This window comes from Carcharodon carcharias, chromosome 8, assembly GCF_017639515.1.
Source record: "Carcharodon carcharias isolate sCarCar2 chromosome 8, sCarCar2.pri, whole genome shotgun sequence".
Lineage (NCBI taxonomy): Eukaryota > Metazoa > Chordata > Chondrichthyes > Lamniformes > Lamnidae > Carcharodon > Carcharodon carcharias.
Genome location: NC_054474.1, coordinates 112,722,226 through 112,743,463, shown reverse-complemented (window position 1 = coordinate 112,743,463; position 21,238 = coordinate 112,722,226). Strand labels below are relative to the sequence as shown.

General features: G+C 55.9%; 1 protein-coding gene across 1 annotated transcript in view; it reads right to left on the bottom strand.

Moving 5' to 3' along the window:
* exd3 (exonuclease 3'-5' domain containing 3) overlaps nt 1-21,238 on the bottom strand; it is a 381,414-nt gene that overhangs the window by 185,891 nt on the left and 174,285 nt on the right. The gene's annotated exons all lie outside the window — the stretch shown is intronic.

Here is a 21,238-nt window from a genome sequence, read left to right as displayed (position 1 = left end):
GACAGATAGCAGCAGTGGAGAGACAGACAGCAGCGCAGAGAGAGAGACAGACAGCAGTGGAGAGAGAGAGAGACAGACAGACAGCAGCGGAGACAGAGAGACAAACAGCAGCAGAGACAGAGAGAGACAGCAGCGGAGACAGTGAGAGACAGACAGCAGCGGAGACAGAGAGAGATAGACAGACAGCAGCGGAGACAGAGAGAGAGACAGACAGCAGCAGAGTGGGAGAGACAGACAGCAGAAGAGTGAGAGAGACAGACAGCAGCGGAGACAGAGAGACAGACAGCAGCGGAGAGAGAGACAGCAGCGCAGAGAGAGAGAGGCAGATACCAGCAGAGAGAGAGAGAGAGACAGACAGCAGCGGAGAGAGAGGCGGACAGCAGCAGAGAGACAGACAGCAGTGGAGAGACAGACAGCAGTGGAGAGAGAGAGATAGACAGACAGCAGCAGAGAGAGAGACAGACAGCAGCAGAGAGAGAGAGAGAGAGAGAGAGACAGATAGCAGCAGAGAGAGAGAAACAGACAACAGCGGAGAGAGAGACAGACAGAAAGCAGCGGAGAGGAAGAGAGACAGACAGCAGCGGAGAGAGAGAGAGACGGGCAGCAGTGGAGAGAGAGAGAGACAGACAGCAGCAGAGAGAGAGAGAGACAGACAGCAGTGGAGAGAGAGACAGACAGACAGCAGCAGAGTGAGAGAGACAGACAGCAGCGGAGACAAAGAGAGAGAGAGACAGCAGCGGAGAGAGAGACAGGCAGCAGCGAAGAGAGGGACAGACAGCAGTGGAGAGTCAGACAGCAGTGGAGTGAGAGAGAGAGAGACAGACGGCAGCGGAGTGAGAGAGAGAGACAGACAGCAGCGGAGAGAGACAGCAGCGCAGATAGAGAGAGACTGAGAGCAGCGGAGAGAGAGAGAGAGACAGACAGCAGCGGAGTGAGAGAGAGAGACAGAGAGCAGCAGAGAGACAGACAGCAGTGGAGAGACAGACAGCAGAGGAGAGAGAGAGACAGACAGCAGCAGAGAGAGAGAGACAGACAGCAGCAGAGAGAGAGAGACAGACAGCAGCAGAGAGAGAGACAGACAGACAGCAGCAGAGAGAGAGAGACACACAGACAGCAGCAGAGAGAGACAGACAAACAGACAGCAGCAGAGAGAGAGAGAGAGACAGACAGCAGCAGAGAGAGAGAGAGACAGACAGCAGCAGAGAGAGAGAGAGACAGACAGCAGCGGAGAGAGAGACAGACAGCAGCAGAGAGAGAGAGACAGACAACAGCGGAGAGAGACACAGACAGCAGCGGAGAGAGAGACAGACAGCAGCGGAGGGAGGGAGAGACAGACAGCGGCGGAGATAGAGAGAGAGAAACATACAGCAGTGGAGAGACAGACAGCAGCGGAGACAGAGAGACAAACAGCAGCAGAGACAGAGAGAGACAGCAGCGCAGACAGGGTGAGACAGACAGCAGCGGAGACAGAGAGAGAGAGACAGCAGTGGAGAGAGAGAGACAGACAGCAGCGGAGAGAGAGAGAGACAGACAGCAGCGGAGAGAGAGAGACAGACAGCAGCAGAGTGAAAGAGACAGACAGCAGCAGAGTGAGAGAGAGAGACAGCAGCGGAGACGGAGAGACAGAAAGCAGCGGAGACAGAGAGAGAGAGAGACAGGCAGCAGCGGAGAGACAGACAGCAGTGCAGAGAGAGAGAGACAGAGAGCAGCAGAGAGAGAGAGACAGACAGCAGCGGACAGATAGAGAGGCAGACAGCATCAGAGAGACAGACAGCAGTGGAGAGAGAGACAGCAGTGGAGAGAGAGAGATAGACAGACAGCAGCAGAGAGAGAGACAGACAGCAGCAGAGAGAGAAAAACAGACAACAGCGGAGAGAGAGACAGACAGCAGCGGAGAGAGCGAGACGGACGGCAGCGGAGAGAGAGAGAGAGAGAGACAGCAGCAGAGAGAGAGAGAGACAGCAGCGGAGACAAAGAGAGAGAGACAGACAGCAGCGGAGAAAGAGACAGACAGCAGCGGAGAGAGAGACAGCAGTGGAGACAGAGAGAGACAGACAGCAGCGGAGAGAGAGACAGACAGCAGCGGAGAGAGAGACAGACAGCAGTGGAGACAGAGAGAGACAGACAGCAGTGGAGACAGAGAGAGACAGACAGCAGCGGAGAGAGAGAGAGACAGACAGCAGTGGAGAGGGAGATAGACAGCAGCAGCGGAGAGAGAGAGAGAGAGACAGACAGCAGCGGAGAGAGAGACAGAGAGCAGCGGAAAGAGAGAGTGAGACAGACAGCAGCGGAGAGAGAGAGATGGACAGCAGCGGACAGACAGACAGCAGTGAAGAGACAGACAACAGTGGAGAGAGGGAGAGAGAGAGAGAGACAGACGGCAGCTTAGAGAGAGAGACAGACAGCAGCAGAGAGAGACACAGACAGCAGCGGAGGGAGAGACAGACAGCAGCGGAAAGAGAAGCAGACAGCAGTGGAGAGACAGACAGCAGTGGAGAGAGAGAGACAGACAGCAGCAGAGAGAGACAGCAGCGCAGATAGAGAGAGACTGAGAGCAGCGGAGAGAGAGAGAGAGACAGACAGCAGCGAAGTGAGAGAGAGAGACAGAGAGCAGCAGAGAGACAGACAGCAGTGGAGAGACAGACAGCAGAGGAGAGAGAGAGACAGACAGCAGCGGAGAGAGAGAGAGACAGACAGCAGCAGAGAGAGAGACAGACAGACAGCAGCAGAGAGAGAGAGACACACAGACAGCAGCAGAGAGAGACAGACAGTCAGACAGCAGCAGAGAGAGAGAGAGAGACAGACAGAAGCAGAGAGAGAGACAGACAGACAGCAGCAGAGAGAGAGAGAGACAGACAGAAGCGGAGAGAGAAACAGACAGCAGCGGAGAGAGAGAGAGACGGTCAGCAGCAGAGACAGACAGCAGTGGAGAGAGAGAGAGAGAGACAGACAACAGAGAGAGAGCGACAGACAGACAGCAGCAGAGAGAGAGAGACAGACAGAAGCGGAGAGAGAAACAGACAGCAGCGGAGAGAGAGACGGTCAGCAGCAGAGAGATAGACAGCAGTGGAGGGACAGACAGCAGTGGAGAGAGAGAGACAGACAGCAGCGGAGAGAGACACAGACAGCAGCGGAGAGAGACACAGACAGCAGCGGAGAGAGAGACAGACAGCAGCGGAGAGAGGGAGAGAGAGACAGACAGCAGAGAGAGAGAGACAGACAGACAGACAGCAGCAGAGAGAGAGAGAGAGACAGACAGAAGCGGAGAGAGAAACAGACAGCAGCGGAGAGAGAGAGAGACGGTCAGCAGCAGAGACAGACAGCAGTGGAGGGACAGACAGCAGTGGAGAGAGAGAGAGAGAGAGAGAGAGACAGACAGCAGAGAGACAGAGAGACAGACAGACAGCAGCAGAGAGAGAGAGAGAGAGAGACAGACAGAAGCGGAGAGAGAAACAGACAGCAGCGGAGAGAGAGAGAGACGGTCAGCAGCAGAGAGACAGACAGCAGTGGAGAGAGAGAGAGAGACAGACAGCAGCAGAGAGAGAGAGAGAAAGACAGCAGCAGAGAGAGAGAGAGACAGACAGCAGCGGAGAGAGAGACAGACAGCAGCAGAGAGAGAGAGACAGACAACAGCGGAGAGAGACACAGACAGCAGCGGAGAGAGAGACAGACAGCAGCGGAGGGAGGGAGAGACAGACAGCGGCGGAGATAGAGAGAGAGAGACATACAGCAGTGGAGAGACAGACAGCAGCGGAGACAGAGAGACAAACAGCAGCAGAGTGAAAGAGACAGACAGCAGCGCAGACAGGGTGAGACAGACAGCAGCGGAGACAGAGAGAGAGAGACAGCAGTGGAGAGAGAGGGACAGACAGCAGCGGAGAGAGAGAGAGACAGACAGCAGCGGAGAGAGAGAGACAGACAGCAGCAGAGTGAAAGAGACAGACAGCAGCAGAGTGAGAGAGAGAGACAGCAACGGAGACGGAGAGACAGAAAGCAGCGGAGACAGAGAGAGAGAGAGACAGGCAGCAGCGGAGAGACAGACAGCAGTGCAGAGAGAGAGAGACAGAGAGCAGCAGGGAGAGAGAGACAGACAGCAGCGGACAGATAGAGAGGCAGACAGCATCAGAGAGACAGACAGCAGTGGAGAGAGAGACAGCAGTGGAGAGAGAGAGATAGACAGACAGCAGCAGAGAGAGAGACAGACAGCAGTGGAGAGAGAGACAGACAGCAGCAGAGAGAGAAAAACAGACAACAGCGGAGAGAGAGACAGACAGCAGCGGAGAGAGCGAGACGGACAGCAGCGGAGAGAGAGAGAGAGAGACAGACAGCAGCAGAGAGAGAGAGAGAGACAGACAACAGCAGAGAGAGAGAGACAGACAGACAGCAGCAGAGAGAGAGACAGACAGCAGCAGAGACAAAGAGAGAGAGACAGACAGCAGCGGAGAGAGAGACAGAGAGCAGTGGAGAGACAGACAGCAGTGGAGACAGAGAGAGACAGACAGCAGCGGAGAGAGAGACAGACAGCAGCGGAGAGAGAGACAGACAGCAGCGGAGAGAGAGACAGACAGCAGCGGAGAGAGAGACAGACAGCAGCGGAGACAGAGAGAGACAGACAGCAGTGGAGACAGAGAGAGACAGACAGCAGCGGAGAGAGAGAGACAGACAGCAGCGGAGAGAGAGAGAGACAGACAGCAGTGGAGAGGGAGATGGACAGCAGCAGCGGAGAGAGAGAGAGAGACAGACAGCAGCGGAGAGAGAGACAGAGAGCAGCGGAAAGAGAGAGTGAGACAGACAGCAGTGGAGAGAGAGAGATGGACAGCAGCGGACAGACAGACAGCAGTGAAGAGACAGACAACAGTGGAGAGAGGGAGAGAGAGAGAGAGACAGACGGCAGCTTAGAGAGAGAGACAGACAACAGCAGAGAGAGAGAAACAGACAACAGCGGAGAGAGAGACAGACAGACAGCAGCGGAGAGGAAGAGAGACAGACAGCAGCGGAGAGAGAGAGAGAGACGGACAGCAGTGGAGAGAGAGAGAGACAGACAGCAGCAGAGAGAGAGACAGACGGCAGCAGAGAGAGAGAGAGACAGACAGCAGCAGAGAGAGAGAGACAGACAGACAGAAGCGGAGAGAGAGACAGAGAGCAGCGGAGAGAGAGAGAGAGAGACGGTCAGCAGCGGAGAGACAGACAGCAGTGGAGGGACAGACAGCAGTGGAGAGAGAGAGACAGACAGCAGAGAGAGAGAGAGAGACAGACAGACAGCAGCAGAGAGAGAGAGAGAGACAGACAGAAGCCGAGAGAGAAACAGACAGCAGTGAAGAGAGAGAGAGACGGTCAGCAGCAGAGAGACAGACAGCAGTGGAGGGACAGACAGCAGTGGAGAGAGAGAGAGAGAGACAGACAGCAGCAGAGAGAGAGACAGACAGACAGCAGCAGAGACAGAGAGAGACAGACAACAGCAGAGAGAGAGAGACAGACAGCAGCGGAGACAAAGAGAGAGAGAGACAGCAGCGGAGAGAGAGACAGGCAGCAGCGAAGAGAGGGACAGACAGCAGTGGAGAGTCAGACAGCAGTGGAGTGAGAGAGAGAGAGACAGACGGCAGCGGAGAGAGAGAGACAGACAGCAGCGGAGAGAGACAGCAGCGCAGATAGAGAGAGACTGAGAGCAGCGGAGAGAGAGAGAGAGACAGACAGCAGCGGAGTGAGAGAGAGAGACAGAGAGCAGCAGAGAGACAGACAGCAGTGGAGAGACAGACAGCAGAGGAGAGAGAGAGACAGACAGCAGCAGAGAGAGAGAGACAGACAGCAGCAGAGAGAGAGAGACAGACAGCAGCAGAGAGAGAGACAGACAGACAGCAGCAGAGAGAGAGAGACACACAGACAGCAGCAGAGAGAGACAGACAAACAGACAGCAGCAGAGAGAGAGAGAGAGACAGACAGCAGCAGAGAGAGAGAGAGACAGACAGCAGCAGAGAGAGAGAGAGACAGACAGCAGCGGAGAGAGAGACAGACAGCAGCAGAGAGAGAGAGACAGACAACAGCGGAGAGAGACACAGACAGCAGCGGAGAGAGAGACAGACAGCAGCGGAGGGAGGGAGAGACAGACAGCGGCGGAGATAGAGAGAGAGAAACATACAGCAGTGGAGAGACAGACAGCAGCGGAGACAGAGAGACAAACAGCAGCAGAGACAGAGAGAGACAGCAGCGCAGACAGGGTGAGACAGACAGCAGCGGAGACAGAGAGAGAGAGACAGCAGTGGAGAGAGAGAGACAGACAGCAGCGGAGAGAGAGAGAGACAGACAGCAGCGGAGAGAGAGAGACAGACAGCAGCAGAGTGAAAGAGACAGACAGCAGCAGAGTGAGAGAGAGAGACAGCAGCGGAGACGGAGAGACAGAAAGCAGCGGAGACAGAGAGAGAGAGAGACAGGCAGCAGCGGAGAGACAGACAGCAGTGCAGAGAGAGAGAGACAGAGAGCAGCAGAGAGAGAGAGACAGACAGCAGCGGACAGATAGAGAGGCAGACAGCATCAGAGAGACAGACAGCAGTGGAGAGAGAGACAGCAGTGGAGAGAGAGAGATAGACAGACAGCAGCAGAGAGAGAGACAGACAGCAGCAGAGAGAGAAAAACAGACAACAGCGGAGAGAGAGACAGACAGCAGCGGAGAGAGCGAGACGGACGGCAGCGGAGAGAGAGAGAGAGAGAGACAGCAGCAGAGAGAGAGAGAGACAGCAGCGGAGACAAAGAGAGAGAGACAGACAGCAGCGGAGAAAGAGACAGACAGCAGCGGAGAGAGAGACAGCAGTGGAGACAGAGAGAGACAGACAGCAGCGGAGAGAGAGACAGACAGCAGCGGAGAGAGAGACAGACAGCAGTGGAGACAGAGAGAGACAGACAGCAGTGGAGACAGAGAGAGACAGACAGCAGCGGAGAGAGAGAGAGACAGACAGCAGTGGAGAGGGAGATAGACAGCAGCAGCGGAGAGAGAGAGAGAGAGACAGACAGCAGCGGAGAGAGAGACAGAGAGCAGCGGAAAGAGAGAGTGAGACAGACAGCAGCGGAGAGAGAGAGATGGACAGCAGCGGACAGACAGACAGCAGTGAAGAGACAGACAACAGTGGAGAGAGGGAGAGAGAGAGAGAGACAGACGGCAGCTTAGAGAGAGAGACAGACAGCAGCAGAGAGAGACACAGACAGCAGCGGAGGGAGAGACAGACAGCAGCGGAAAGAGAAGCAGACAGCAGTGGAGAGACAGACAGCAGTGGAGAGAGAGAGACAGACAGCAGCAGAGAGAGACAGCAGCGCAGATAGAGAGAGACTGAGAGCAGCGGAGAGAGAGAGAGAGACAGACAGCAGCGAAGTGAGAGAGAGAGACAGAGAGCAGCAGAGAGACAGACAGCAGTGGAGAGACAGACAGCAGAGGAGAGAGAGAGACAGACAGCAGCGGAGAGAGAGAGAGACAGACAGCAGCAGAGAGAGAGACAGACAGACAGCAGCAGAGAGAGAGAGACACACAGACAGCAGCAGAGAGAGACAGACAGTCAGACAGCAGCAGAGAGAGAGAGAGAGACAGACAGAAGCAGAGAGAGAGACAGACAGACAGACAGCAGCAGAGAGAGAGAGAGACAGACAGAAGCGGAGAGAGAAACAGACAGCAGCGGAGAGAGAGAGAGACGGTCAGCAGCAGAGACAGACAGCAGTGGAGAGAGAGAGAGAGAGACAGACAACAGAGAGAGAGCGACAGACAGACAGCAGCAGAGAGAGAGAGACAGACAGAAGCGGAGAGAGAAACAGACAGCAGCGGAGAGAGAGACGGTCAGCAGCAGAGAGATAGACAGCAGTGGAGGGACAGACAGCAGTGGAGAGAGAGAGACAGACAGCAGCGGAGAGAGACACAGACAGCAGCGGAGAGAGACACAGACAGCAGCGGAGAGAGAGACAGACAGCAGCGGAGAGAGGGAGAGAGAGACAGACAGCAGAGAGAGAGAGACAGACAGACAGACAGCAGCAGAGAGAGAGAGAGAGACAGACAGAAGCGGAGAGAGAAACAGACAGCAGCGGAGAGAGAGAGAGACGGTCAGCAGCAGAGACAGACAGCAGTGGAGGGACAGACAGCAGTGGAGAGAGAGAGAGAGAGAGAGAGAGACAGACAGCAGAGAGACAGAGAGACAGACAGACAGCAGCAGAGAGAGAGAGAGAGAGAGACAGACAGAAGCGGAGAGAGAAACAGACAGCAGCGGAGAGAGAGAGAGACGGTCAGCAGCAGAGAGACAGACAGCAGTGGAGAGAGAGAGAGAGACAGACAGCAGCAGAGAGAGAGAGAGAAAGACAGCAGCAGAGAGAGAGAGAGACAGACAGCAGCGGAGAGAGAGACAGACAGCAGCAGAGAGAGAGAGACAGACAACAGCGGAGAGAGACACAGACAGCAGCGGAGAGAGAGACAGACAGCAGCGGAGGGAGGGAGAGACAGACAGCGGCGGAGATAGAGAGAGAGAGACATACAGCAGTGGAGAGACAGACAGCAGCGGAGACAGAGAGACAAACAGCAGCAGAGTGAAAGAGACAGACAGCAGCGCAGACAGGGTGAGACAGACAGCAGCGGAGACAGAGAGAGAGAGACAGCAGTGGAGAGAGAGGGACAGACAGCAGCGGAGAGAGAGAGAGACAGACAGCAGCGGAGAGAGAGAGACAGACAGCAGCAGAGTGAAAGAGACAGACAGCAGCAGAGTGAGAGAGAGAGACAGCAACGGAGACGGAGAGACAGAAAGCAGCGGAGACAGAGAGAGAGAGAGACAGGCAGCAGCGGAGAGACAGACAGCAGTGCAGAGAGAGAGAGACAGAGAGCAGCAGGGAGAGAGAGACAGACAGCAGCGGACAGATAGAGAGGCAGACAGCATCAGAGAGACAGACAGCAGTGGAGAGAGAGACAGCAGTGGAGAGAGAGAGATAGACAGACAGCAGCAGAGAGAGAGACAGACAGCAGTGGAGAGAGAGACAGACAGCAGCAGAGAGAGAAAAACAGACAACAGCGGAGAGAGAGACAGACAGCAGCGGAGAGAGCGAGACGGACAGCAGCGGAGAGAGAGAGAGAGAGACAGACAGCAGCAGAGAGAGAGAGAGAGACAGACAACAGCAGAGAGAGAGAGACAGACAGACAGCAGCAGAGAGAGAGACAGACAGCAGCAGAGACAAAGAGAGAGAGACAGACAGCAGCGGAGAGAGAGACAGAGAGCAGTGGAGAGACAGACAGCAGTGGAGACAGAGAGAGACAGACAGCAGCGGAGAGAGAGACAGACAGCAGCGGAGAGAGAGACAGACAGCAGCGGAGAGAGAGACAGACAGCAGCGGAGAGAGAGACAGACAGCAGCGGAGACAGAGAGAGACAGACAGCAGTGGAGACAGAGAGAGACAGACAGCAGCGGAGAGAGAGAGACAGACAGCAGCGGAGAGAGAGAGAGACAGACAGCAGTGGAGAGGGAGATGGACAGCAGCAGCGGAGAGAGAGAGAGAGACAGACAGCAGCGGAGAGAGAGACAGAGAGCAGCGGAAAGAGAGAGTGAGACAGACAGCAGTGGAGAGAGAGAGATGGACAGCAGCGGACAGACAGACAGCAGTGAAGAGACAGACAACAGTGGAGAGAGGGAGAGAGAGAGAGAGACAGACGGCAGCTTAGAGAGAGAGACAGACAACAGCAGAGAGAGAGAAACAGACAACAGCGGAGAGAGAGACAGACAGACAGCAGCGGAGAGGAAGAGAGACAGACAGCAGCGGAGAGAGAGAGAGAGACGGACAGCAGTGGAGAGAGAGAGAGACAGACAGCAGCAGAGAGAGAGAGACAGACAGCAGTGGAGAGAGAGAGAGAGACAGACAGCAGCAGAGAGAGAGAGACAGACAGACAGAAGCGGAGAGAGAGACAGAGAGCAGCGGAGAGAGAGAGAGAGAGACGGTCAGCAGCGGAGAGACAGACAGCAGTGGAGGGACAGACAGCAGTGGAGAGAGAGAGACAGACAGCAGAGAGAGAGAGAGAGACAGACAGACAGCAGCAGAGAGAGAGAGAGAGACAGACAGAAGCCGAGAGAGAAACAGACAGCAGTGAAGAGAGAGAGAGACGGTCAGCAGCAGAGAGACAGACAGCAGTGGAGGGACAGACAGCAGTGGAGAGAGAGAGAGACAGACAGCAGCAGAGAGAGAGACAGACAGACAGCAGCAGAGACAGAGAGAGACAGACAACAGCAGAGAGAGAGGCAGACAGCAGCGGAGAGAGAGACAGACAGCAGCGGAGAGAGAGACAGACAGCAGCGGAGGGAGAGACAGACAGCAGCAGAGAGAAAGACAGACAGCAGTGGAGAGACAGACAGCAGTGGAGAGACAGACAGCAGTGGAGAGAGAGAGATAGAGAGACAGACAGCAGCAGAGAGAGAGAGACAGACAGCAGCAGAGAGAGAGAGAGACTGCCAGCAGCGGAGAAAGAGACAGACAGCAGCGGAGAGAGATGGAGGCAGACAGACAGCAGCGGAGACAGAGAGACAAACAGCAGCAGAGACAGAGAGAGAGACAGCAGCGGAGACAGTGAGAGACAGACAGCAGCGGAGACAGAGAGAGATAGACAGACAGCAGCGGAGACAGAGAGAGAGACAGACAGCAGCAGAGTGAGAGAGACAGACAGCAGCAGAGTGAGAGAGACAGACAGCAGCGGAGACAGAGAGAGAGAGACAGACAGCAGCGGAGAGAGAGACAGCAGCGCAGAGAGTGAGAGACAGATACCAGCAGAGAGAGAGAGAGACAGACAGCAGCGGAGAGTGAGAGACAGACAGCAGCAGAGAGAGAGAGAGACAGACAGCAGCAGAGAGAGAGAGAGAGACAGACAGCAGCAGAGACAAAGAGAGAGAGACAGACAGCAGTGGAGACAGAGAGAGACAGACAGCAGCGGAGACAGAGGCAGAGAGCAGCGGAGAGAGTGAGACAGACAATGCGGAGAGAGAGAGAGATGGACAGCAGCGGAGAGAGAGAGAGAGACAGACAGCGGCGGAGAGAGAGACAGATAGCGGCGGAGAGAGGGAGAGAGAGAAGCGGAGAGAGAGAGAGAGACAGCAGCGGAGAGAGAGAGAGAGATGGACAGCAGTGGAGAGACAGACAGCAGCGGAGACAGAGTGAGAGAGAGACAGACAGCAGCGGAGAGAGAGAGACAGTCAGCAGCGGAGAGAGAGAGAGACAGACAGCAGCGGAGTGAGAGAGAGAGACAGACAGCAGCGGAGTGAGACAGCAGCGCAGAAGAGAGAGACAGAGAGCAGCGGAGAGAGAGAGAGGGGCAGCAGCGGAGAGAGAGAGAGACGGACAGCAGCGGAGAGAAAGACAGCAGCGGAGACACAGACAGCAGTGGAGAGAGAGAGACAGACAGCAGCAGAGAGAGAGAGACAGACAGCAGCAGAGAGAGAGAGACAGACAACAGCGGAGAGAGAGACAGACAGACAGCAGCGGAGACAGAGAGACAGAGAGAGAGACAGACAGCAGTGGGGAGACAGACAGCAGTGGAGAGTGAGAGAGACAGACAGCAGCGGAGACAGAGAGAGAGAGACAGACAGCAGGGGAGAGAGAGAGAGAGACAGACAGCAGCGGAGAGAGAGAGAGACAGACAGCAGCGGAGAGAGAGAGAGACAAACAGCAGCAGAGACAGAGAGACAGACAGCAGCGGAGAGAGAGAGAGACAGTCATCACCAGAGAGAGAGACAGGCAGCACCGGAGAAAGAGACAGGCAGCACTGGAGAGAGAGACAGGCAGCACCGGAGAGAGAGACTGGCAACACCGGAGAGAAAGACAGGCAGCACCGGAGAGAGAGACAGGCAGCACCGGAGAGAGAGACAGGCAGCACTGGAGAGAGAGACAGGCAGAACTGGAGAGAGAGAGACAGGCAGCACCGAAGAGAGACAGACAGTGGCGGACTGAGAGAGAGACAGACAGATAGCAGCGCAGAGAGAGAGACAGACAGCAGCGGAGAGAGAGAGACAGACAGCTGCGGAGAGAGAGAGACGGACAGCAGCAGAGAGACAGACAGCAGTGGAGAGAGAGAGATAGACAGACAGTAGCAGAGAGACAAACAGCAGCAGAGAGAGAGAGACAGACAGCAGCAGCAGAGAGAGAGAGACAGACAGAAGCAGAGAGAGAGAGAGACAGACAGCAGCGGAGAGAGAGAGACAGACAACAGCGGAGAGAGAGACAGACAGCAGCGGAGACAGAGAGACAGAGAGAGAGACAGACAGCAGTGGGGAGACAGACAGCAGTGGAGAGTGAGAGAGACAGACAGCAGTGGAGACAGAGAGAGAGAGACAGACAGCAGCGGGGAGAGACAGACAAACAGCAGCAGAGTGAGAGAGAGAGACAGAAGCGGAGACAGAGAGAGACAGACAGCAACGGAGAGAGAGAGACAGCAGCGCAGAGAGAGACAGACAGCAGCGGAGAGAGAGAGATAGACAGACAGCAGCGGAGAGAGAGAGAGACGGACGGCAGCAGAGAGACAGACAGCAGTGGAGAGACAGACAGCAGTGGAGAGAGAGAGATAGACAGACAGCAGCAGAGAGAGAGACAGACAGCAGCAGAGAGAGAGAGAGACAGACAGCAGCAGAGAGAGGGAGAGACAGACAGAAGCAGAGAGAGAGACAGACAGCAGCAGAGAGAGAGAGACAGACAACAGCGGAGAGAGAGACAGACAGACAGCAGTGGAGAGGGAGAGAGACAGACAGCAGCGGAGAGAGAGAGGGACAGACAGCAGCGGAGACAGAGAGAGAGAGAGACAGACAGCAGCGGAGACAGAGAGAGAGACAGACAGCAGTGGAGAGACAGACAGCAGTGGAGACAGAGAGACTGACAGCACTGGAGAGACAGACAGCAGTGGAGAGACAGACAGCAGTGCAGAGAGATAGAGAGCAGCTGAGAGAGAGAGAGACAGACAGCAGGAGAGAGAGAGAGAGACAGACAGCAGCAGAGACAGAGAGACAGACAGCAGCAGAGAGAGAGATAGACAGAGAGCAGCAGAGAGAGAGAGACAGACAGCAGCAGAGAGAGAGAGAGACAGACAGCAGCAGAGAGAGAGAGAGACAGACAGCAGCAGAGAGAGAGACAGACAGCAGCGGAGAGAGAGATAGACAGAGAGCAGCAGAGAGAGAGAGACAGACAGCAGCAGAGAGAGAGAGACAGACAGCAGCAGAGAGAGAGAGAGACAGACAGCAGCAGAGAGAGAGACAGACAGACAGCAGCGGAGAGAGAGAGAGAGACAGACAGCAGCGGAGAGAGAGAGGGACAGACAGCAGCGGAGAGAGAGACAGACAGACAGCAGCAGAGACAGAGAGACAGACAGCAGCGGAGAGAGAGATAGACAGAGAGCAGCAGAGAGAGAGAGACAGACAGCAGCAGAGAGAGAGAGAGACAGACAGCAGCAGAGAGAGAGAGAGACAGACAGCAGCAGAGAGAGAGAGACAGACAGACAGCAGCAGAGAGAGTGGGAGAGAGAGAGAGACAGACAGCAGCAGAGAGAGAGAGACAGACAACAGTGGAGAGAGAGACAGACAGACAGCAGCAGAGAGAGAGAGAGAGACAGACAGCAGCGGAGAGACAGAGAGAGAGACAGACAGCAGCGGAAACAGAGAGAGAGAGAGGGAGAGACAGACAGCAGTGGAGATACAGACAGCAGTGGAGAGAGAGAGAGACAGACAGCAGCGGAGAGAGAGAGAGACAGACAGCAGCGGAGAGAGAGAGGGACAGACTGCAGCGGAGAGAGAGAGGGACAGACGGCAGCGGAGAGAGAGACGGACAGACGGCAGCGGAGAGAGAGACGGACAGACGGCAGCGGAGAGAGAGAGGGACAGACAGCAGCAGAGAGAGAGACAGAAAAACTGCAGCGGAGAGAGAAACAGACAGACAGCAGCGGAGAGAGAGAGACAGACAGACAGCAGCGGAGACAGAGAGACAAACAGCAGCAGAGACAGAGAGAGAGACAGCAGCGGAGAGAGAGAGACAGACAGCAGCGGAGAGAGAGAGAGAGACGGACGGCAGCGGAGAGAGAGACAGACAGACAGACAGCAGCGGAGAGAGAGACAGCAGCGGAGAGAGAGAGAAAGAGACAGGCAGCACCGAGAGAGAGAGAGAGACAGGCAGCAACGGAGAGAGAGAGACAGGCAGCACCGGGGAGAGAGAGAGAGAGCCAGGCAGCACCGGAGAGAGAGAGAGAGCCAGGCAGCACCAGAGAAAGAGAGAGAGACAGGCAGCACCGGAGAGAGAGAGAGTGACAAGCAGCACCGGAGAGAGAGAGAGAGACAGACAGCAGCGGAGAGGGAGAGAGGCAGACAGCAGCAGAGAGGGAGAGAGGCAGACAGCAGCGGAGAGGGAAAGCGAGAGAGAGAAAGACAGCCGCGGAGAGGGAGAGAGAGACAGAGACAGATAGCAGTGGGGAGACAGACAGCAGTGGAGAGAGAGAGAGACAGACAGCAGCGGAGAGAGAGAGGGACAGACAGCACCGGAGAGAGAGAGGGACAGACAGCACCGGAGAGAGAGAGGGACAGACAGCACCGGAGAGAGAGAGGGACAGACAGCAGCGGAGAGAGAGAGGGACAGACAGCAGCGGAGAGAGAGAGAGAGAGACAGGCAGCAGCAGCAGAGAGAGACAGACAGACAGAAGCAGAGAGAGAGACAGACAGACAGCAGCAGAGAGAGAGAGACAGACAACAGCGGAGAGGGAGACCGACAGACAGCAGCGCAGACAGAGAGACAGAGAGAGAGACAGACAGCAGTGGGGAGACAGACAGCAGTGCAGCGTGAGAGAGACAGACAGCAGCGGAGACAGAGAGAGAGACAGCAGCGGAGAGAGTGAGAGACAGACAGCAGCGGAGAGAGAGAGAGAGACAGACAGCAGCGGAGAGAGAGAGGGACAGACAGCAGTGGAGAGACAGAGGTACAGAGTGTAGCAGAGAGACAGAGGGACAGAAAGCAGCGGAGAAAGAGACAGACAGACAGCAGCGGAGAGAGAGACAGACAGACAAACAGCAGCGGAGACAGAGAGACAGCAGCGGAGACAGAGAGAGAGAGACAGCAGCGGAGACAGAGAGAGAGAGAGACAGATAGCAGCGGAGAGAGAGAGAGACAGACATCAGTGGAGAGAGAGAGAGACAGACAGACAGACAGCAGCGGAGAGAGAGACAGACAGACAGACAGCAGCGGAGAGAGAGACAGCACCGGAGAGAGAGAAAGAGACAGGCAGCACCGAGAGAGAGAGAGACAGGCAGCACCGGAGAAAGAGAGAGAGAGAGACAGGCAGCACCGGAGAAAGAGAGAGAGAGAGACAGGCAGCACCGGAGAAAGAGAGAGAGAGAGACAGGCAGCACCGGAGAGAGAGAGAGAGAGACAGGCAGAACCGGAGAGAGAGAGAGCCAGGCAGCACCGGAGAGAGAGAGGGAGACAGGCAGCACCGGAGAGAGAGAGAGTGACAGGCAGCACTGGAAAGAGAGAGAGAGAGAGACAGGCAGCACCGGAGACAAAGAGAGAGACTGGCAGCACCGGAGAGAGAGAGACAGGCAGCACCGGAGAGAGAGGGAGAGAGACAGGCAGCATCGGAGAGAGACAGAGACAGGCAGCACCAGAGAGAGAGAGACAGAGACAGGCAGCAGCACCGGAGTGAGAGAGAGAGAGACAGGCAGCACCAGAGTGAGAGAGAGAGAGAGACAGGTAGCACCGGAGAGAGAGACAGGCAGCACCGGACAGAGAGACAGGCAGCACCAGAGAGAGAGACAGGCAGCAACAGAGAGAGAGACAGGCAGCACCGGAGAGAGAGACAGGCAGCACCGGAGAGAGAGACAGGCAGCACCGGAGAGAGAGACTGGCAGCACCGGAGAGAGAGACAGGCAGCACCAGAGAGAGAGACAGGCAGCACCAGAGAGAGAGACAGGCAGCACTGGAGAGAGAGAGACAGGCAGCATTGGAGAGAGAGAGAGACAGGCAGCACCGAAGAGAGACAGACAGTGGCGGACTGAGAGAGAGACAGACAAACAGCAGCGCAGAGAGAGAGACAGACAGCAGCGGAGAGAGAGAGACGGACAGCAGCAGAGAGACAGACAGCAGTGGAGAGAGAGAGATAGACAGACAGCAGCAGAGAGACAAACAGCAGCAGGGAGAGAGAGAGACAGACAGCAGCAGCAGAGAGAGAGAGACAGACAGAAGCAGAGAGAGAGAGAGACAGACAGCAGCAGAGAGAGAGAGACAGACAACAGCGGAGAGAGAGACAGACAGACAGCAGCGGAGACAGAGAGACAGAGAGAGAGACAGACAGCAGCGGGGAGACAGACAGCAGTGGAGAGTGAGAGAGACAGACAGCAGCGGAGACAGAGAGAGAGACAGACAGCAGCGGAGAGAGAGAGAGACAGACAGCAGCGGAGAGAGAGAGAGACAGTCAGCACCAGAGAGAGAGACAGGCAGCACCGGAGAAAGAGACAGGCAGCACTGGAGAGAGAGACAGGCAGCACCGGAGAGAGAGACTGGCAACACCGGAGAGAAAGACAGGCAGCACCGGAGAGAGAGACAGGCAGCACCGGAGAGAGAGACAGGCAGCACTGGAGAGAGAGACAGGCAGAACTGGAGAGAGAGAGACAGGCAGCACCGAAGAGAGACAGACAGTGGCGGACTGAGAGAGAGACAGACAGACAGCAGCGCAGAGAGAGAGACAGACAGCAGCGGAGAGAGAGAGAGAGACAGACAGCTGCGGAGAGAGAGAGACGGACAGCAGCAGAGAGACAGACAGCAGTGGAGAGAGAGATATAGACAGACAGTAGCAGAGAGACAAACAGCAGCAGAGAGAGAGAGAGACAGACAGCAGCAGCAGAGAGAGAGAGACAGACAGAAGCAGAGAGAGAGAGAGACAGACAGCAGCAGAGAGAGAGAGAGACAGACAACAGCGGAGAGAGAGACAGACAGCAGCGGAGACAGAGAGACAGAGAGAGAGACAGACAGCAGTGGGGAGACAGACAGCAGTGGAGAGTGAGAGAGACAGACAGCAGCGGAGACAGAGAGAGAGAGACAGACAGCAGCGGAGAGAGAGCGAGACAGACAGCAGCGGAGAGAGAGACAGACAGACAGACAGACAGCAGCGGAGAGAGAGAGAGACAGACAGCAGCGGGGAGAGACAGACAAACAGCAGCAGAGTGAGAGAGAGAGACAGCAGCGGAGACAGAGAGAGACAGACAGCAACGGAGAGAGAGAGACAGCAGCGCAGAGAGAGACAGACAGCAGCGGAGAGAGAGAGATAGACAGACAGCAGCGGAGAGAGAGAGAGACGGACGGCAGCAGAGAGACAGACAGCAGTGGAGAGACAGACAGCAGTGGAGAGAGAGAGATAGACAGACAGCAGCAGAGAGAGAGACAGACAGCAGCAGAGAGAGAGAGAGACAGACAGCAGCAGAGAGAGGGAGAGACAGACAGAAGCAGAGAGAGAGACAGACAGCAGCAGAGAGAGAGAGACAGACAACAGCGGAGAGAGAGACAGACAGACAGCAGTGGAGAGGGAGAGAGACAGACAGCAGCGGAGACAGAGAGAGAGACAGACAGCAGTGGAGAGACAGACAGCAGTGGAGACAGAGAGACTGACAGCACTGGAGAGACAGACAGCAGTGGAGAGACAGACAGCAGTGCAGAGAGATAGAGAGCAGCAGAGAGAGAGAGAGACAGACAGCAGCAGAGAGAGAGAGAGACAGACAGCAGCAGAGACAGAGAGACAGACAGCAGCAGAGAGAGAGAGACAGACAGCAGCAGAGAGAGAGATAGACAGAGAGCAGCAGAGAGAGAGAGACAGACAGCAGCAGAGAGAGAGAGAGACAGACAGCAGCAGAGAGAGAGACAGACAGCAGCGGAGAGAGAGATAGACAGAGAGCAGCAGAGAGAGAGAGACAGACAGCAGCAGAGAGAGAGAGACAGACAGCAGCAGAGAGAGAGAGACAGACAGCAGCAGAGAGAGAGAGAGACAGACAGCAGCAGAGAGAGAGACAGACAGACAGCAGCGGAGAGAGAGAGACAGACAGCAGCGGAGAGAGAGAGGGACAGACAGCAGCGGAGAGAGAGACAGACAGACAGCAGCAGAGACAGAGAGACAGACAGCAGCGGAGAGAGAGATAGACAGAGAGCAGCAGAGAGACAGAGACAGACAGCAGCAGAGAGAGAGAGAGACAGACAGCAGCAGAGAGAGAGACAGCAGCAGAGAGAGAGAGAGAGAGAGACAGACAGCAGCAGAGAGAGAGAGACAGACAGACAGCAGCAGAGAGAGAGAGAGAGACAGACAGACAGCAGCAGAGAGAGAGAGACAGACAACAGTGGAGAGAGAGACAGACAGACAGCAGCAGAGAGAGAGAGAGAGACAGACAGCAGCGGAGAGACAGAGAGAGAGACAGACAGCAGCGGAAACAGAGAGAGAGAGAGGGAGAGACAGACAGCAGTGGAGATATAGACAACAGTGGAGAGAGAGAGAGACAGACAGCAGCGGAGAGAGAGAGAGAGACAGAGAGCAGCGGAGAGAGAGAGAGACAGACAGCAGCGGAGAGAGAGAGAGACAAACAGCAGCAGAGACAGAGAGACAGACAGCAGCGGAGAGAGAGAGAGACAGTCATCACCAGAGAGAGAGACAGGCAGCACCGGAGAAAGAGACAGGCAGCACTGGAGAGAGAGACAGGCAGCACCGGAGAGAGAGACTGGCAACACCGGAGAGAAAGACAGGCAGCACCGGAGAGAGAGACAGGCAGCACCGGAGAGAGAGACAGGCAGCACTGGAGAGAGAGACAGGCAGAACTGGAGAGAGAGAGACAGGCAGCACCGAAGAGAGACAGACAGTGGCGGACTGAGAGAGAGACAGACAGATAGCAGCGCAGAGAGAGAGACAGACAGCAGCGGAGAGAGAGAGACAGACAGCTGCGGAGAGAGAGAGACGGACAGCAGCAGAGAGACAGACAGCAGTGGAGAGAGAGAGATAGACAGACAGTAGCAGAGAGACAAACAGCAGCAGAGAGAGAGAGACAGACAGCAGCAGCAGAGAGAGAGAGACAGACAGAAGCAGAGAGAGAGAGAGACAGACAGCAGCGGAGAGAGAGAGACAGACAACAGCGGAGAGAGAGACAGACAGCAGCGGAGACAGAGAGACAGAGAGAGAGACAGACAGCAGTGGGGAGACAGACAGCAGTGGAGAGTGAGAGAGACAGACAGCAGTGGAGACAGAGAGAGAGAGACAGACAGCAGCGGGGAGAGACAGACAAACAGCAGCAGAGTGAGAGAGAGAGACAGAAGCGGAGACAGAGAGAGACAGACAGCAACGGAGAGAGAGAGACAGCAGCGCAGAGAGAGACAGACAGCAGCGGAGAGAGAGAGATAGACAGACAGCAGCGGAGAGAGAGAGAGACGGACGGCAGCAGAGAGACAGACAGCAGTGGAGAGACAGACAGCAGTGGAGAGAGAGAGATAGACAGACAGCAGCAGAGAGAGAGACAGACAGCAGCAGAGAGAGAGAGAGACAGACAGCAGCAGAGAGAGGGAGAGACAGACAGAAGCAGAGAGAGAGACAGACAGCAGCAGAGAGAGAGAGACAGACAACAGCGGAGAGAGAGACAGACAGACAGCAGTGGAGAGGGAGAGAGACAGACAGCAGCGGAGAGAGAGAGGGACAGACAGCAGCGGAGACAGAGAGAGAGAGAGACAGACAGCAGCGGAGACAGAGAGAGAGACAGACAGCAGTGGAGAGACAGACAGCAGTGGAGACAGAGAGACTGACAGCACTGGAGAGACAGACAGCAGTGGAGAGACAGACAGCAGTGCAGAGAGATAGAGAGCAGCTGAGAGAGAGAGAGACAGACAGCAGGAGAGAGAGAGAGAGACAGACAGCAGCAGAGACAGAGAGACAGACAGCAGCAGAGAGAGAGATAGACAGAGAGCAGCAGAGAGAGAGAGACAGACAGCAGCAGAGAGAGAGAGAGACAGACAGCAGCAGAGAGAGAGAGAGACAGACAGCAGCAGAGAGAGAGACAGACAGCAGCGGAGAGAGAGATAGACAGAGAGCAGCAGAGAGAGAGAGACAGACAGCAGCAGAGAGAGAGAGACAGACAGCAGCAGAGAGAGAGAGAGACAGACAGCAGCAGAGAGAGAGACAGACAGACAGCAGCGGAGAGAGAGAGAGAGACAGACAGCAGCGGAGAGAGAGAGGGACAGACAGCAGCGGAGAGAGAGACAGACAGACAGCAGCAGAGACAGAGAGACAGACAGCAGCGGAGAGAGAGATAGACAGAGAGCAGCAGAGAGAGAGAGACAGACAGCAGCAGAGAGAGAGAGAGACAGACAGCAGCAGAGAGAGAGAGAGACAGACAGCAGCAGAGAGAGAGAGACAGACAGACAGCAGCAGAGAGAGTGGGAGAGAGAGAGAGACAGACAGCAGCAGAGAGAGAGAGACAGACAACAGTGGAGAGAGAGACAGACAGACAGCAGCAGAGAGAGAGAGAGAGACAGACAGCAGCGGAGAGACAGAGAGAGAGACAGACAGCAGCGGAAACAGAGAGAGAGAGAGGGAGAGACAGACAGCAGTGGAGATACAGACAGCAGTGGAGAGAGAGAGAGACAGACAGCAGCGGAGAGAGAGAGAGACAGACAGCAGCGGAGAGAGAGAGGGACAGACTGCAGCGGAGAGAGAGAGGGACAGACGGCAGCGGAGAGAGAGACGGACAGACGGCAGCGGAGAGAGAGACGGACAGACGGCAGCGGAGAGAGAGAGGGACAGACAGCAGCAGAGAGAGAGACAGAAAAACTGCAGCGGAGAGAGAAACAGACAGACAGCAGCGGAGAGAGAGAGACAGACAGACAGCAGCGGAGACAGAGAGACAAACAGCAGCAGAGACAGAGAGAGAGACAGCAGCGGAGAGAGAGAGACAGACAGCAGCGGAGAGAGAGAGAGAGACGGACGGCAGCGGAGAGAGAGACAGACAGACAGACAGCAGCGGAGAGAGAGACAGCAGCGGAGAGAGAGAGAAAGAGACAGGCAGCACCGAGAGAGAGAGAGAGACAGGCAGCAACGGAGAGAGAGAGACAGGCAGCACCGGGGAGAGAGAGAGAGAGCCAGGCAGCACCGGAGAGAGAGAGAGAGCCAGGCAGCACCAGAGAAAGAGAGAGAGACAGGCAGCACCGGAGAGAGAGAGAGTGACAAGCAGCACCGGAGAGAGAGAGAGAGACAGACAGC